The following is a 17,619-nucleotide window of genomic DNA, read 5'->3' as shown; positions in this document are numbered from 1 at the left end:
GCTGGATTCCTAACTCTGGTCTGAGACTGGCTGCCTACTTTAGAAAGAAGTAGCAAAACTTCCTGATATAAAAAGAGATGAGAGACTTGGAAGGAGAGACCTTGTGTGGGTGGGAGATGATAAACACACAGTCAGATTTTCCTGCTTGGAGTTTTACTCTTCCTTTGGGATTTGCTCACTGAATTCCAGTTGGGCAACAGCAATTATAAAGTGCTTCTTCATTTAACACACTGGCCTGAAAAGGAATAATATTATCTTCTCCATTTCCCCTTCAAATTACCATCTATGGCTAATATTTCAAAATAGTCATGACCTAAAACTTAGTGGGTACAGGCATTAACCAGAAAGTCATAATGTTCTAAAAAAAAGTTAAGATTCAGAAGTGAATGCTTATAAGTCAAATAATTATTTGACAGTCAAAGAATTATTATCTGAGCCCTGGCCCTTGCATCTGTTATTATTTCCTCTGGTGGGTAGAAAGGCTGGTATATCTTAGCAGACCCATTCCCTCCACCAAAGCTCCAGCCAGATTCTCAGTCACCCAGACATGGCTTTCCATGTCTACCAGGAAGGCCCTGGCAAGTCCTTCCACTCAGACTTTTGGGTTCCAGAGATGACAGACTTCCTTAGACTTCCATTAAGAGGAGTGACTGAAACAATGAGTTCTGCTGGAGCCTGAATTCCCAGTCATTACCTCAGTAAGGGGGAGAGACATCCATGCCTGGAACACCAGTGGCCAAGGACAGAGTCTTAGCTCTCTGTGAATATGAAGGACCCATCTCCTCCATAAGGAAACAAGTTTTTAATTTAATGCCACCAACAGAGATTCACAAAGTAACAATGTCTTAGATATGAAAATCTTATTCATATATGTGGTGGAAGAAAGGTGATTTGTTCATTCCTGGCTTCCCTTCACATCAGTTCAGTTCAGTCACTTAGTCATGTCTGACTCTTTGCAACCACATGGACTGCAGCCTGACAGGCTTCCCTGTCCATCACCAACTCCCAGAGCTTGCTCAAACTCATGTCCATCAATCAGTGATGCCATCCAACCATCTCAACCTCTGTCATCCCTTCTCCTGCCTTCAATCTTTCCCAGCATCAGGGTCTTTTCCAATGAGTCAGTTCTTTGCATCAGGTGGCCAAATGATTAGAGCTTCATCTTCAGCATCAGTCCTTCCAATAAATATTCAGGACTGATATCCTTTAGGATTGACTGGTTTGATCTCCTTGCTGTCCAAGGGATTCTCAAGAGTCTTCTCCAACACCACAGTTCAAAAGCATCAATTCTTTGGTGTTCAGCTTTCTTTATCATCCAACTCTCACATCCATGCATGAGTACTGGCAAAACCATAGCTTTGACTAGATGGGTCTTTGTCAGCAAACTAATGTCTCTGCTTTTTAATATGGTGTCTAAGTTGGTCATAGCTTTTCTTCCAAGGAGCAGTTCAGTTCAGTTCAGTTCAGTCACTCAGTCATGTCCAACTCTTTGCGACCCCATTAATCGCAGCACGCCAGGCCTCCTTGTCCATCACAAACTCCCGGAGTTTACTCAAACTCATGCCCATAAGCAAGCGTCTTTTAATTTCATGGCTATACTCACCATCTGTAGTGATTTTGGAGCCCAAGAAAATAAAGTCTCTCACTGTTTCCATTGTTTCCCCACCTATTTGCCATGAAGTGACGGGACCAGATGCCATGATCTTCGTTTTTTGAATGTTGAGTTTTAAGCCAGCTTTTCCACTCTCCTCTTTCACTTTCATCAAGAGGCTCTTTAGTTCCTTTTGCTTTCTGCCATAAGGGTAGTGTGTATCTGAGGTTATTGATATTTCTCCCGGCAATTTTGATTCCAATTGTGCTTCATCCAGTTTCGCTTGATGTACTCTGCACAGAAGTTAAATAAGCAGAGTGACAATATGCAGCCTTGACGTACTCCTTTCCCATTTTGAACCAGTCCATTGTTCCATGTCCAGTTCTAACTGTTGCTCCTTGACTAGCATACAGATTTTTCAGGAAGGCAGGTAAGGTGTTCTGGTATTCCCATCTCTTGAAGAGTTTTCCACAGTTTGTTGTGATCCACAGTCAAAGACTTTAATGTAGTCAATGCAGCAGAAGTAGATGTTTTCCTAAAATTCTCTTGCTTTTTCTATGATCCCCTTCACATAAAGTAACATAATGTCAGAAGGGACATTATGCATCATTTCGTTCAACATCAGGGACCAAAGAGAAAATGTAAAAGCTCTCCCATAATTCCTATATACTCTGAAATATAAAAATTACTAGACTACTCCAAAACTCCCCTACAAGACTCAGAATGTACCACAATGCTGTAGTGTGAGGTAATTACTTTTTCCCAAATATATCATTCAGCTATGATACCTCTGTTTTTTGGTTTACACTACTCCTGCCTAGAATACCAGCTCTTCACTTTGCCCTGTAGGAGATCCTTTGGTCTTAAAGGTCTGGTTCAGATTTTTCAGATTTTTCCATGGAACCTCACTCAACATCTGGAAAGAACTGAAACCTCCCACAAGCTCTTATGACACCTATATTTCTATTATTAAGTAATATAATTATTATAATTATTTTATGAATCATGCATATAATTGTTTTTTGCATTGTAGTTCACTTTTATGTATTTCTTTCCCCTATTATATTATGAAACCTTGAAATCTAGGATCTTACTATTCTTAATATTTCCCAATTTCACAATAACTGGCTTTTCCAAATAAAGCTAGAACTTCTGATTCTGAGTGAAATGGGACTGCTTGTGGCCAACTAGCAGTCTAATAAAAGCTAGAAGAAGTTTATAAATATCTGAAGTTGGCTGGGGTCCCCAAAACTCCAGAGAGAAGAGAACGTAAGAGGTGAGCTGCGCTTTGTAACGCTGGTGTCATTTGTGAATTTGGGGCATGAGCAGAAGAATGAAAACCTGGGCTTTCTACTACGAAAGACTCGTGGGGAGACAGAGAAACCAAAAGAGGTGGTAGATGCTTTGAGGGGCTTCAAGCAAGTGACTAATTTCCATATTAGTGAATATTTAGTGAATGGGGGAATGTACAGGTCAAGATACTACAAACCTAAGCAGAAAGTTTCTGAAAAGAAGAGTGGAGTTTTTAGTGGTTTTATAAGACATTGATTGGAGTATGTGAACTGCCAAGGAGAAGGGTTTGGGGGAATACACCAGATTGGAAGTTTAAAACTGTAAGGCCAGGGCAAACCAATCTGTTATGATAGAAAATAGAATAGTGGTCATCCTTGGAGAGACGACTGACTGGAGGGGACATAGTGGAGCTTTCCTGGCCTCCAGAAGTGTTCTCCCTCCTGTGGGTGATGGTTATGTGGGTGCATATGCATATGCAAAACTCATTGAGCTATACTGAAAATCTGTGCACTTTTCATTTTGTTAGTTTTTAACTTCAATGAAAATAGAGACAAATATCTCATAATATATGTGTGTGTATCAAATCATATTGTACACCTTAAACTTATACTATATTACATATCATTTGTATCTCAATAAAGCTGGGGAGTAGCAAAGAAATAAAAGGTGTCAATAGCCTTAAATAAATTTAAGATAAATAATAATTTATATAATAAATAATTCATTGAAAGATATATGAGACCTCTATACTAAAAACATAAAACATTATTGAAACAAAAGAACTCAAAAATGAAGATACATGCCATGGCATGTGCTGGAAGACTCTATTACTGCCTAACAGATTCATACAAACAATCATCTGACTCATTACAAAAAGTAAACAGCATTATAAAAATTAGAAGAGTATTTTTTAATAAATGGTGATGTGTCAAATAGATATTCATATGTCTATAACATTCAGATACATGTTAACCCCCACCTTACACATTCACAAAAGTAATCCTTGATAAACTGTAGACCTGAATTTGAAAATTAAAAATATATGATTTTGGAAGAAAACATAGAAGAGCTTGGTGTAAGCAAAAATTTCCTAAATAGCGCAAAAGTGTCATCTGTTAAAAACTTAATTAGGTTACATTAAAACTAAGAACTTCAGTTCACCAGAATATACACAATGACACAGACTTGGAAAACTGTATGCACACACACACATATATATACACACACATATGTATATTTTTGTGTATGCAAGTATATGTGTATGAGTGTTTGTATGCAATATAGATATAAAATATAATTATGTTCACTTCAGGTCAGGAAGCAACAGTTAGAACTGTACATGGAACAACAGACTGGTTCCAAATAGGAAAAGGAGTACGTCAAGGCTGTATATTGTCACCCTGCTTATTTAACTTATATGCAGAGTACATCATGAGAAACCCTGGGCTGGAAGAAGCACAAGCTGGGATCAAGATCGCCAGGAGAAATATTAATAACCTCAGATACGCAGATGACACCACCCTTATGGCAGAGAGTGAAGAGGAACTAAAAAGCCTCTTGATGAAAGTGAAAGAGGAGAGTGAAAAAGTTGGCTTAAAACTCAACATTAAGAAAACTAAGATCATGGCATCTGGTCCCATCACCTCATGGGAAATAGATGGGGAAACAGTGGAAGCAGTGTTAGACTTTATTTTTTGGGGCTCCAAAATCACTGCGGATGGTGACTGCAGCCATGAAATCAAAAGAGGCTTACTCCTTGGAAGGAAAGTTATGACCAACCTAGATAGCATATTAAAAAGCAGACACATTACTTTGCCAACAAAGGTCCGTCTGGTCAAGGCTATGGTTTTTTCAGTGGTCATATATGGATGTGAGAGTTGGACTGTGAAGAGAGCTGAGCACCAAAAAATTGATGCTTTGAACTGTGGTGTTGGAGAAGACTCTTGAGAGTTCCTTGGACTGCAAGGAGATCCAACCAGTCCATCCTAAAGGAGATCAGTCCTGGGTGTTCATTGGAAGGACTGATGCTGAAGCTGAAACTCCAATACTTTGGCCACCTCATGCGAAGAGTTGACTTATTGGAAAAGACCCTGATGCTGGGAGGGATTGAGGACAGGAGGAGAAGGGGATGACAGAGGATGAGATGGCTGGATGGCATCACCGACTCAATGGGCATGAGTTTGAGTAAACTCCGGGAGTTGGTGAAGGACAGGGAGGCCTGGTGTGCTACGATTCATGGGGTCGCAAAGAGTTGGACATGACTGAGTGACTGAACTGAACTGAACTGATATAAATATAAGATATAAAATAGATAAAACATTGTATTCAGAATATATAAAGGACTCCTAGATCAATAAAAACCACTATTTTTTAGGTAACCTACTAGAAAAATGGGCAAAGATTTGAATAGGTCATGAAAAAGAATGAGCAGTAACTGTATAAAAAGATGCTGAACACTCTCCCTAATATCTTCAGGGATATACAAATTATAATCAAAGCATGGTACCACTATATATTCCAACATATTAGCTAAAATTAAGAGCACAAACAATACTAGGTTCTCATAAGAAATGGATAAATCGGAACTGTTGATGAGAGCCTACATGGGGCAGCCACTTTGAAAAACTATTGCACAGTACTTTCTAACATTGAGCATACACATCTCATCCCAGCAAGTTCATTCTTTAGAGCATACACAACAGAAGTGTATACATATGACACTAAAGCACGTGTATGAAGATGCTCATAGCAGCAGAATTTGTAATAAGTCCACGCCAAAAATATTCTAAATACCCATTTAATCATACAATGAGATGCTACAAAACAATGACATTAGACACATTATCCTACACAGCGTGGGCAAATCTCATAAACACAGTCTTGAGGGAAAGAATGCAGACATTAAAAGCACATATTGAATGATTCTATTTACAGAGTCAGAATGACTAGAAGGTGAGAGGAAGGCTGTAGTAGGGGAAATTGGTCAAATTCTGTCTTTATCTGGGTCCTAGGTAAATGGATGCAGCCACTTTGTGAAATTTCACTGAACTGCATGCAGTTTCCTGTATGGGTCTTACCTTTTGGTAAAGAATCTGCCTGCAATGCAGGAGATGCAGGTTTGATCCCTGGGTCAGGAAAATCTCCTAGAAGAGGAAATGGGAACCCACTCCAGTACTCTTGCCTGGAGAATCCCATGGACAAAGGAGCCTGAGCGGGCTACAGTCCATGGAGTCACAAATTGTTGGACACGGCTGAAGCGACTTAACATACACACAGTTTCCAATATAATATCCTGCCTCCAATTTTTTAAAGGTTATATTTCCAACCTTAATTTACTTGAAAAATGATGCTTTTTTTTCAATGTTCCTGTGTGTATTTCACTAATTTCCTCTCCCATCATGTCTTCAAACCCCATTCAAAATAAAGCAGTAAGATTAAAACAATATTTCTGTTCTTCTGCAGAAAGGAAAGTGTACTTAGAACTCTAAATACTACAGAAATGGGGGGAAGGCTCATTGCCATTTTCTCTCTCTATCCCTCTTCCTCCACTTGCCTGGAAATTTCTCTCCACCCCAGAGCAAAACAATGCCCCACCTGATCCACTTGCTCAACTGGGTGATCACAAACCTGGTCGGCTCCTATTCTCTGCCACTGCCTCTTCTGGCCAAGAGCCCCTTAGAGGCCAAGTGCCCAGGCATGGTGTCTGCATTGGAGCTGTTCTGACAGTTCCTTTGGAGAATGGGACATGGGTTCTGTAGTCAGACTGAACAGCATTGAATCTCAGGATCTCTTGTTTCCTAGCTGTCCAACTGCATCCACTCACTTACATCCCGAGACTTAGTTTCATCATATGTGAAAAACTGTAATGGTTTAAGAACAATTATTTGCAGAATTTTTGTGTTGATAATATCTATAAATTGACTGTATTGTATATTGTATATGCTCAGTTGACATATTGTATATGCTCAATAAATGGTTAGTCTTACAACTATCTTTTACAACTGGGGAAGGTAGCTCTAAAACATTAGCCTAAGGACACCTCTCTGCCTAGAGAGTGGCCGTATGGAAGTGTCTTTTCTGACTCAGGAATCTATGCCAATTGTAATTGTCTCTTTCCCAGTGTGGAGAGCACTCGGGCCCAGGAAAGAAGGGACATGGGTCCTTGTTCTGGCTCTGCTACTAAATAGACCTATGATTTTCAGTAAGTCCCTTAACCTGGGTCCTTTGTCCATAAAATGAGAAGTTGGATTCGATGTTTTCTTTCTGCCCAACAGTTAGGTGGGTCCATGCATTGGGGTAGGGCTTCCTCAATGCCTCAGCAGGTAAAGAATCCACCTGCAACACAGGAGACACAGGAGACGTGAGTTCAATCCCTGGGTCGGGAAGATCCCCTGGAGAAGGAAATGGTGTATTCTCGCCCGGAAAACCCCATGGACAATTGGGGTCAGGGGTGCTTTGTACTTTTGTAACTGCTATTCCCTACCCCACCCTCTCTATTCCCATAAGAGTGGATCTGCTGATCTAATATGTAAAGTCCACATGTTCTGGGCATGGGCAAAGCCCAGGAAATGAGAAAATAAACAAATGAAAGAAGGTCAGGGGACTTCCCTGGCCATCCAGTGGTTAGCACTTCACATTCCAATGCAGGGGGTGAGGGTTCAAACCCTGGTCGGGAAGCTAAGATCCCACACATCTCATGGCCAAAAAAAAGAAAAAAGAAAAACCCAAAACATAAAACAGAAACAATATTGTAACAAATTCAATAAAGACTTTTTTTTTTAGAGAAAGAATGTCAGACTTATGAACAATTTCAGATGAAAGTAAACCAGAAAATAGTTTTTAAAAGTTGCAACTGTGCATTTTAGGTTTTGAAAAATAAAGATTTATTTTGAATTGGCAGAGGAAGGAGGGAGGAGGGAAACTATAATTTTCAGTACTTTGGGACTCCAAAGTTCATAATTTGGCCCTTCCAGAAGCTTCCTGGAGGTGGGAGATATAGACCTCTAATCCACTGAAGGAAATAAGAATATGTCACCCCAGATATACCTCTTTGACATAAAAAATTATTTCATGCTGAAGGCAATTAAGAAACAGCAAAGACAGAAAAATCCACCTCCCCGCCCCACTCTTTTTGGCCTAAAAGCAGAATATAAATTCTAATACTGGAGATAGAATCTCATCAGACCAGAGATGGCTGGAGAGGAATCTGCAAACCAATCTTCCTCCATTAGTTCCTGCCCATTTATTTACCTTCCCACAGTCTGCTGCCCTTGGAAGCCTAAAATTGCTTTCCTTTGTCCTCTCATTTCTCTACAGATGTATTGGTCTTTGTTGAAGATGCTATACAAGCCACAGTCCTGGGCCACAGCTTTGAGTTACTTTTTGCTGTGTGCATTAATAAACTGATTTTCTCTTGTTGATCTCTCTCTCTCTCTTTTTTTTTAAGGAGTCCTAGGAAAAAACTTAAAATGGGTAGAGGTAAAGTCTTGCTTCCTTTACACTATCGAAAATTCTCAGTATCATTAGCATGATGGTATACAGGCAGGTGACACAGAACCATCTCTTGGCTTCAGGCCACTGAGTCCAAAACCAGCCCAGGCAAACCAGCCTGAGCCTGTCTTTTGATGATTCCCTGGAGGGAAGGTGGGGGTTCAAGGGTATGTGGAAGTACTTAGCCTTCTTTGAATGGAACTTAATTGCTTTCCAAGGTTCCCAATATCCTTAGGCCAAACACTCACATCCACGAGCATCTAGTTGCATCAACATCACCAAGTGCCCCAGTAAATTAGCACCACCCTGTACCTCCTTCCACCTGAAGGAGTTATGGACTGGGGCTCCTTGTCTGCATTAAAGTCCTAAGAGTTGAGATGTTCTGTTGGAGCAATGATTTTCAAACCTGCTTGCCTCTGAGGACTTTTTTTTTTTTTTTTTTTTAAATCAACTGTTAAATAAATCTCAAGTGGAGTCCATAGGGATATTTTTAAAGATACCAGATAATGTCCATTTCAATCAAGGTAGAAAAACCATTGGATTTAGAATCTAGTGTTTCCCAACTTATCTGATCACAAAAACCACCTGATGAGCACTTTAGAAATACAAATCCCCAGGCGCCCTCTGGCTACTTGTATTACATGAAGATGAATAGGTTGTTGCTGTATTTTAACAAGCACCCCAAGTGACTCTTATGCTTAGGTCAGTTAGGGGAACACTCCTCACTGATGGGTACTGAGTCCCAGAAGCTCCCAGAAGGCTGCCCATTTCTCTACCAGACTTCATATAGGCTGGGACTCCATGCTTGACAAGTGGTTGTCATTCAGCAACTATGTGTTAAATAAATGGATGACTACTTCCCAAATCAAGACAATTATGGAATGTTCTGAGTCACTGGAGATGAGTTTCTAACAACAGATGTACTTCAGACTCTCAGGAGAAGCAATGCACTTGATATCTAGAATCTATCTGCTATGCTCTGCTCACTACCACAGTCACTTTACATGTATAATCTCACTTAATAGTAGCTCTGGAAGCAAATCTTATCATTCCTAACTTATTGGTAAGATAAATTGAGATTGACTAAGGTCTCAGAGTCACAATGGTAAATTTGCTTCTTGACCCTTCCACCTATTTACCATGTAAATTTGGGCAGGGGACATTCTCTGTGCTTCAGCTTCCACATCTGTAGAATGGCTTTCATGACCTGCTCCTAGCAGTGATGTTGTGGGGATTAGTGTCAAGTGCCTAGAACAAAGTCTAACACTGTGTAGATGCCATGTCTTCTCCAAGTACTCTTCCCAAATCAGGAATTGAACCCAGGGTCTCATGTGTCTCCTGCATTGGCAAGCAGATTCTTTACCACTGAGCCACCAGGGAAGCCCTAATCAAATAGGAGCTCTTATTATTAAGAAACTTTCCCAATCTCTCTCTGTCTCTCTGTCTCTGTCTCTCTCTCTCTCACACACACACACGTACACATACACACACACACACAGCTAGTAAGGAGCAGAGGTAGAACTTGAACATAAGACTTTATGTTTTCAAACCTATGATCTGTTTTTTAAATTTATTGTTGTTTTTTAAGAAATATTTGTTTGGTTGTGCCAGGCCTTAGTCGTGGTGCATGAGATCTTTAGTTGAAGCATTGGGATCTAGTTCCCTGACCAGGAATTGAATCTAGGCCCGAGCATTGGGGGGGCAGAGTCTTAGCCACTGGACCACCATGGAAGTCCCCTCAAATCTGTGACATCTAGAAGCCATTCTGCACTCTGGAGGTGTTTTCTGTAGAGGTGGATCAGTGATGAAGCAAGCACAGCTGAAGAAACAAGATGGAACCAACAACTACAAACAGCAGTCACCTCCAACAGGGTTTTGGACTCTCCGTCCAAAGATGCTTAGTCATGGGGTTATTAGTCTGCCCCTTCAACAGCCCAAGGGGCAATGAGTGATCAGTGGGGGAGCATTTATCTATGATATAAATCAGAACCATCCCTGATTCCATTTCAAAACTCAGTAGCCTCTCGTTCTCTCTGTGTATGTCTTTGATCATCTATACCCTATCCTACTTCTATTTCAAGATAGAGAAACTCTGTTTAGAAAAGACAACAGATAGGCAAATTCTCGTTCGGCTGTGTGAGAATGTCAGGACCCAACCAGGATTCCCCCCCTCCCTCCGCTCCCTCTTCTTCTCCTTGTCCTGTTCCTTGTCCTATCCTCCCTCTCTTCCTCCTAACTCTCCAGTGTATAGAACATACCACAAGTATTGAGAAGCAGTATGGCAAAGTTGTTAAGGGACTGTGTCCTGGCACATCCTACTTTTATGACCTCTTGGGAGAGTTCCTTTACATTTTTCTGCCTCAATTTCCTTACCTAGGGCATGTCCACATCATTGCATGATCACCAACTTTAGCCAGCCCCTGCACTCCAACTTGAATAAAGTATGGACTGTGTGGTCACTGCCACTAACCAATAACTTATATATAATCTGACAAACATGTACATCTGAAAGCGTCGTAGAAAAAATGAGAGGAGATAAAGCAACCATAAAGCCCAAGCATGTGGCCCCACTCTAGAAGGGCACCCTGTCCTTGGGTCCCTTCTCTCTCTTTCACACATGCACACAATGAGAGAAGAAAAGGAAAAACACACAGACAAGAGAAAGAAGATTCATGAGATTTAAAGTGAAAGGAAACAATGAGACAAATTAGCAAGAATGATTATGTACAACATTCATTCATCCTAACAGTGTTTGAAGCATCATTTCATTTAATCTTTACAATAATCTTGTGAAATACAATTAAAGTTCCTATTATAAAAAATAGGATGTTGAAGTGTAGGAAGATTAGGTAACTTGCTCAAGGTCATCTAATTAACAAGAGCATAACAACTGGGTCAGACACTAAGCCTTGGCCCTTTCTTTCTTCTTACCTTAAGTAAAAGAAGCCAGATTTAAATTTTTATCCATCCTTTCAGGGGAAAGAAAAGAAGGAGGGTAAAGAACTCTGTTCTTAGGAAGACAGGTTTCTCTTTGATTCTTCCACTAAAGAAGCCATGAAGCACTATTCATAACAGCCAAGATATGAAAGCAAACTAAATGTTCATCAACGGAGGAGTGAATAAAGAATATGTGGCATATATAGCTATAGATATTACAGGGTGCATATATATATGTGTGTGTATATATATATATATATATATATATTTATGCAGTGAAATATCACTCAGTCATAAAAAAGAACAAAATGATGCCATTTGCATCATGGATGGACCTAGAGGTTGTCATAAGGAAGCAAGTAAGAAAAAAGAAAGACAAATATCATATGATATCATTTATACGTGAAATCTTTTAAAAATGTTACAAATGAATTTATCTGTAAAACATAAATAGTCACAGATATAGAAAACAAACTTTCGTTACCAAGGAGAAAGGAGAGGGGGAAGGGTAAACTAGGAGACTGAGATTGCCATATACACACTACTGTATGTAAATAGATTCCTGATAATGGACAAGGTCAGTGTTCACTCCATCCCAAGAAGGGAAATGCCACAGAACGCTCAGACTACCGCGCAATCGCACTCATCCACACGCTAGTCAAGTAACGCTCAAAATTCTCCAAGCCAGGCTTCAGCAGTACTGTGAACCATGAACTTCCAGATGTTCAAGCTGGTTTTAGAAAAGGCAGAGGAACCAGAGATCAAATTGCCAACATCCAAAGGATCATCGAAAAAGCTAGAGAGTTCCAGAAAAACATCTATTTCTGCTTTATTGACTAAGTCAAAGCCTTTGACTGTGTGGATCACCATAAACTGTGGAAAATTCTGAAAGAGATGGGAATACCAGACCACCTGACCTGCCTCTTGAGAAACCTGTTTGCAGGTCAGGAAGGAACAGTTAGAACTGGATGTGGAACAACAGACTGGTTCCAAATAGGAAAAGGAGTACGTCAAGGCTGTATATTGTCACTCTGCTTATTTAACTTATATGCAGAGTTGCTGCTGCTAAGTCGCTTCAGTTGTGTCCGACTCTGTGCGATCCCATAGATGGCAGCCCACCAGATTCCACCGTCCCTGGGATTCTCCAGGCAAGAACACTGCAGTGGGTTGCCATTTCCTTCTCCAATGCATGAAAGTGAAAAGTGAAAGTGAAGTCTCTCAGTTGTGTCCGACTCTTAGCAACCCCATGGACTGCAGCCTACCAGGCTTCTCCATCCATGGGATTTTCCAGGCAAGAGTACTGGAGTGGGGTGCCATTGCCGAGTACATCATGAGAAACGCTGGGCTGGAGGAAGCACAAGCTGGAATCAAGATTGCCGGGAGAAATATCAATAACCTCAGATACGCAGATGACACCACCCTTATGGCAGAAAGTGAAGAAGAACTAAAGAGCCTCTTGATGAAAGTGAAAGAGGAGAGTGAAAAAGTTGGCTTAAAGCTCAACATTCCAAAAACTAAGATCATGGCATCCGGTCCCATCACTTCATGGCAAATAGATAGGGAAACAGTGGAAACAGTGGCTGACTTAATTTTTCTGGACTCCAAAATCACCGCAGATGGTGATTGCAGCCATGAAATTAAAAGAGGCTTACTCCTTGGAAGGAAAGTTATGACCAAAATATAGACAGCATATTAAAAAGCAGAGACATTACTTTGTCAACAAACATCTGTCTAGTCAAGGTTATGGTTTTTCCAGTGGTCATGTATGGATGTGAGAGTTGGACTATAAAGTCCAACTGAGCTGAGCACCAAAGAATTGATGTTTTTGAACTGTGGTGTTGGAGAAGACTCTTGAGAGTCCCTTGGACTACATGGAGATTCAACCAGTCCATCCTAAAGGAGGTCAGTCCTGAATATTCATTAGAAGGACTGATTTTGAAGCTGAAACTCCAATACTTTGGCCACCCAATGCAAGGAGCTGACTCATTTGAAAAGACCCTGATGCTGGGGAGGATTGGGGGCAGGAGGGGAAGGGGATGACAGAGGATGAGATGGTTAGATGGCATCACGACTCAATAGACATGGGTTTGGGTGGACTCTGGGAGTTGGTGATGGACAGGGAGGCCTGGCGTGCTGCAGTTCATGGGGTTACGAAGAGTCAGACACGTCTGAGCAACTGAACTGAACCGAACTGAATAATGATCTACTGAATAGCACAGAGAGCTCGTCTCAGAAGTCAGTAATGACCTTCATGGGAAAAGAATCTGGAAAAAAAAAAAAGTGGATGTGTGTATTACTGATTCACTTTGCTGTATACCTGAAACTAACACTCCTGGCGGGCTACAGTCCATGGGGTCACAATGAGTGGGACAGGACTGAATGACTAACACACTGAAACTAGCACACCATTGTACATCAGCTAGATTCCAATAAAGAAAGAAGCTGTGTGGCCTGGACCAAGTCCCTTCCATATTCCACCTCCCTCTTGCTCCCTGCGGACTGGGCTGGGCAGAGGCTCACCAGCATTAGGACTTCCACGCTCTTTCCAGCTCAGCATTCATGCCGGCAACCATTGCTCCTCTTGCCTCCTGTGCCGAAGCAACCAGGAGGCTTCTAAACACCTAGGTCTGGTCTTTCGTCTCCTTCTCTTCTTTTATAGATGGGGGCACTGTGTGTTGTAGAGACTTTGTTTTCCTTTAACCATCCGAGCCTGAAATGTGGGGGGGAGGTGGGGGTCAACATTCTGGTCTCCTGAGCTCCTCACAGTGGTCAGGGGGAGGGTGACAGGAAAACTCTCATGTGTTTCTAGATGTTACCATATTTTAAATATGGGTTCCTGCAGTAAAATGATGGGCTTTTGAATTTGGCAAGTCAGTCCCTGTGTGCTCTGGGCCTTGGGGAAGGAAAGGAGGAGGGAGTGACCTCAGTCAGAAAAGGAAGAGTGTGATCACTGTGTTCACAAGTCTGGGGGTCCCCTTCCTTGCTCTGTACACAAGTGAGGAACTGGCTCCACACTCAGAGCTAGCTAGTGGAGGAAAGATTCCCCAGCTGGTCCAGAGGGGAGCTGGGTTTTGACTGGGGAGGAGCAGCAGCCTCCTGCGAAAGGTCAAGGAATTCTGAGAGACACATTCACCATCAGAAACCACCCAGTTTCCCCTTTCTTTGTGTGGGAAGTTTATGGAGCCAGGTTCACTGGCTAGCCCAACCCTGATGGTAAAAAGCAGACCTTCTTTGAAAGGGAGAACTGATTTAATACCAACCACTGGTGAGCTTCAAACGAACAAATGGGGAAAATGATGTCAGGGGTCAAGGGAAAGTTACAGAGTCGGGATCCAGAGCAGTGTGGGGTGGAGTGCAGGAAGCACAAGTCAAGACAGGCAGGAGAACCCAGTCAGGGTGGGGTGCTGGGTGACAGGGAAATTCTTTGACATCCAGAGCCAAGACCCAGAGCTGGGTTCAGATCCTCCAGAGCCTGAGACAAGCTGGGTGATACCACAGGGCAGAGAGCAGGAAGCAGGTTCCTCAGGCCTGAGAATCTTACCAAATGTAGCAACAGATTCTGCCCCAAACCCCCTATGTCAGGAGCCTGTGAGAAGGAGTTTGGGTGAAGAGAGGGACCTGGCCCAAGCCCAGAGGAGTGTTAAAGTGAGGTGAGAGGCTAGGAGCTCGGCTGTCATCATGGTCCTGGTAGCAGGCCAGAGGGAGACAGATCATTAAACTGGCTGACCATGAACACTGTGTGGAGAAGGCAGCGGAAGCTGTCTGTCCCTAAGCTTTGCCGAACCCTTACTCTCCCTTTCAACTCATTTTTCGGAAATCAGATTATGCCATTCATCCATTCACCCATTCATTGAGTCAGTCAGTCAGTCATTTTATAATCACCAAGTCACTGAGCAGCTCCTACTTACCAGGCACCATGGGTGGATGTGGACCGAGGGTGATGGGCGTGCAGTGGGAGGCCCCCCTAGGACTCAGGGTCATAAGAGGTGACCGCCTGTGGAGCCAGCATGTGCTCCATAAGCATTTAGGTATGTGTTTGGGGGTAGAGGAAGGAGGAGCTATCTATACACCTGGGTTTAAGGGTGACTAGGATTCGCCAAAGGCCACACCTAGTAACATATTGTGTTTTGAGGGAAGCAGTGACTTCAGTTTCATGTTGCGTTCATCAGAGGAAATTACCAGTGTAAGGACCCTCAGGGAATCCCTGCTCTTATGTCCCCAGAAAGAGAAGCCCATTGTGAGGAGACTCTCTAGGATCCAACCATCATGGAGGGAAGCTATGCCTGGGCAGATGCTCAGAAGTATCTACTGCTATCCTCAATGCTATTACTGTTAAGGGCACCTAGGCTCTGTCACTATGCCCCTGGGACTTCCTCCAACGTGAAAACAACTCTGCTTCAAATGGACATTTAAGCATTTCAGCCTTTCTCTCCCTCTCTCAGACCCAGGCCACTGAGCAATGATAAACTAGATGAGCCCCTTTCTTTGCCCTATGCTAACTCACGCCCCTTCTGTTTTTAGCAGTGCTGGAAATACCTTCTGTTTATCCCCAGAGCCACTTTAAACATTCAGCAGCTTTTTTCCCTACTTAAGAGGATTTATCTTAGAAAATATTAAGGGCTCACCCAAAAGGCAAGGCTCTTCCTGACCTCACACTGCCACTCACACAGTACTTTCCCAGGACTCTGAGTGGGCTCAGCTCCAAGCCAGGAAGGCTGAGTTCCCCCTTTCCACCTTTAGTCATTTTCCTGCCTGAGCTTAATTTTCTCTGTAGGCATTAGGAGCAAGGATGGGTTAGTACAAAGATGAACATAGGATTTCTGTGTGGAATTCGTTTTCTCATGGGGTCTCTTGTTTGATCTTGGGTGAGTTACTTCACCTCTCACAGCCTCAAACTGTTATCACTTGAGAAGCATGGATCTAGTGAAGATCTCAGAGATCCATTAAACTAGAGGCTCTGATCTAGGCTGTGACCCTCACCCTAGGGAGTTCTTACTCTGAGGGGAAGGGGTCTTCATACTGGGAAAGCTCCTAGAATGAGACATAACAGGTGTATACTAAGGACTTATTCAATGTTTATTGAATGAATGAGGATATAGATATTACTATGGGAACACTGTTGAATTGATGGTTTTGAACTGTGATATTGGAGAAGACTCATGAGGGTCCCTTGGACTGCAAAGAGATCCAACCAGTCTATCCTAAAGGAAATCAGTCCTGAATATTCATTGGAAAGACTGATGCTGAAGCTGAAGCTCCAATAATTTGGCCACCTGATGCGAAAAGCTGACTCATTAGAAAAGACCCTAATGCTGGGAAAGATTGAAGGCAGGAGAAGGGGACAACAGAGGACAAGATGGTTAAATGGTGTAACCAACTGATTGGACATGAGTTTGAGCAAGCTCCGGGAGATGGTGAAGGACAGGGAAGTCTGGTGTGCCGCAGTCCATGGGGTCGCAAAGAGTCAGATACAACTGAGAGACTGAACAACAACAGCAACTGTTGTTTTGAGCAGACACATTTCTGATGTCCAGAAATCCTCCCCAAAGACACAGAGCCAGAGAGAGGAGGAAACCATTGCAGCCAGCAAGATTCTCAAGGTGTTGGGTCTGGAGTAGAAAGTGGGCAAGAGGTGGGGAAGCGTTCACCCTGGAGGGCTCCATGAATGGGCTGGGGGTAAAGGTGGTTAGAGAAGACGACCAGGTTTTCAGGCGGGGGTGGTATAGAGTTGTATTAGGAAAGAGGGCAGGGCCATGTCCAGAAGGCTGGGTGGAGTGGAGAGAAAAGTTTATCCCAGAAGAGGAATTAGCTCTTGAAAATCTCTGAAATAGGAGAGGGGTGAAGGTGTGGTTGGGGAAAGCAAAGCAGGTTTACCCAGATTAGCAACCAGTCAGAGAGGGGTGAGGTTGGTGGGGGGGGGGGGGCAGTGATAATTAAGTAATTCCAAATGTGTGTAGTTTAATGGAGTTAGGAGAAAGACAGGGGGATGAACATAAGGGTGTAGGACATTTCAGACAAGGACTCTATAACCAGTCAATTCCATGATCTCTAGCATCTACCATTATAAGGCAGACAGCACGTGACCACTTCAGCTCATCTGATCCCCTTCCTTCCCCATTTGTTCATCTACTCAAATGTATTCTATCCCACAGCACATGAGGAACAACCATCCCAAGGAAAAAGGCAGCAGGAAAGTGGCACTACCACAAAAGGACTCAGTTCTTTCTTTAGGATTAGCTCATCAAACACTCCAGGATGCCTGTGGTTCACCCCTCCCCCAAACAAGCCCTATTCTGGGCCTAAGGGGG

This window comes from Cervus canadensis, chromosome 2, assembly GCF_019320065.1.
Source record: "Cervus canadensis isolate Bull #8, Minnesota chromosome 2, ASM1932006v1, whole genome shotgun sequence".
Lineage (NCBI taxonomy): Eukaryota > Metazoa > Chordata > Mammalia > Artiodactyla > Cervidae > Cervus > Cervus canadensis.
The sequence above is the reverse complement of the archived record's forward strand: the minus strand, read 5'-3'. Positions refer to the sequence as shown.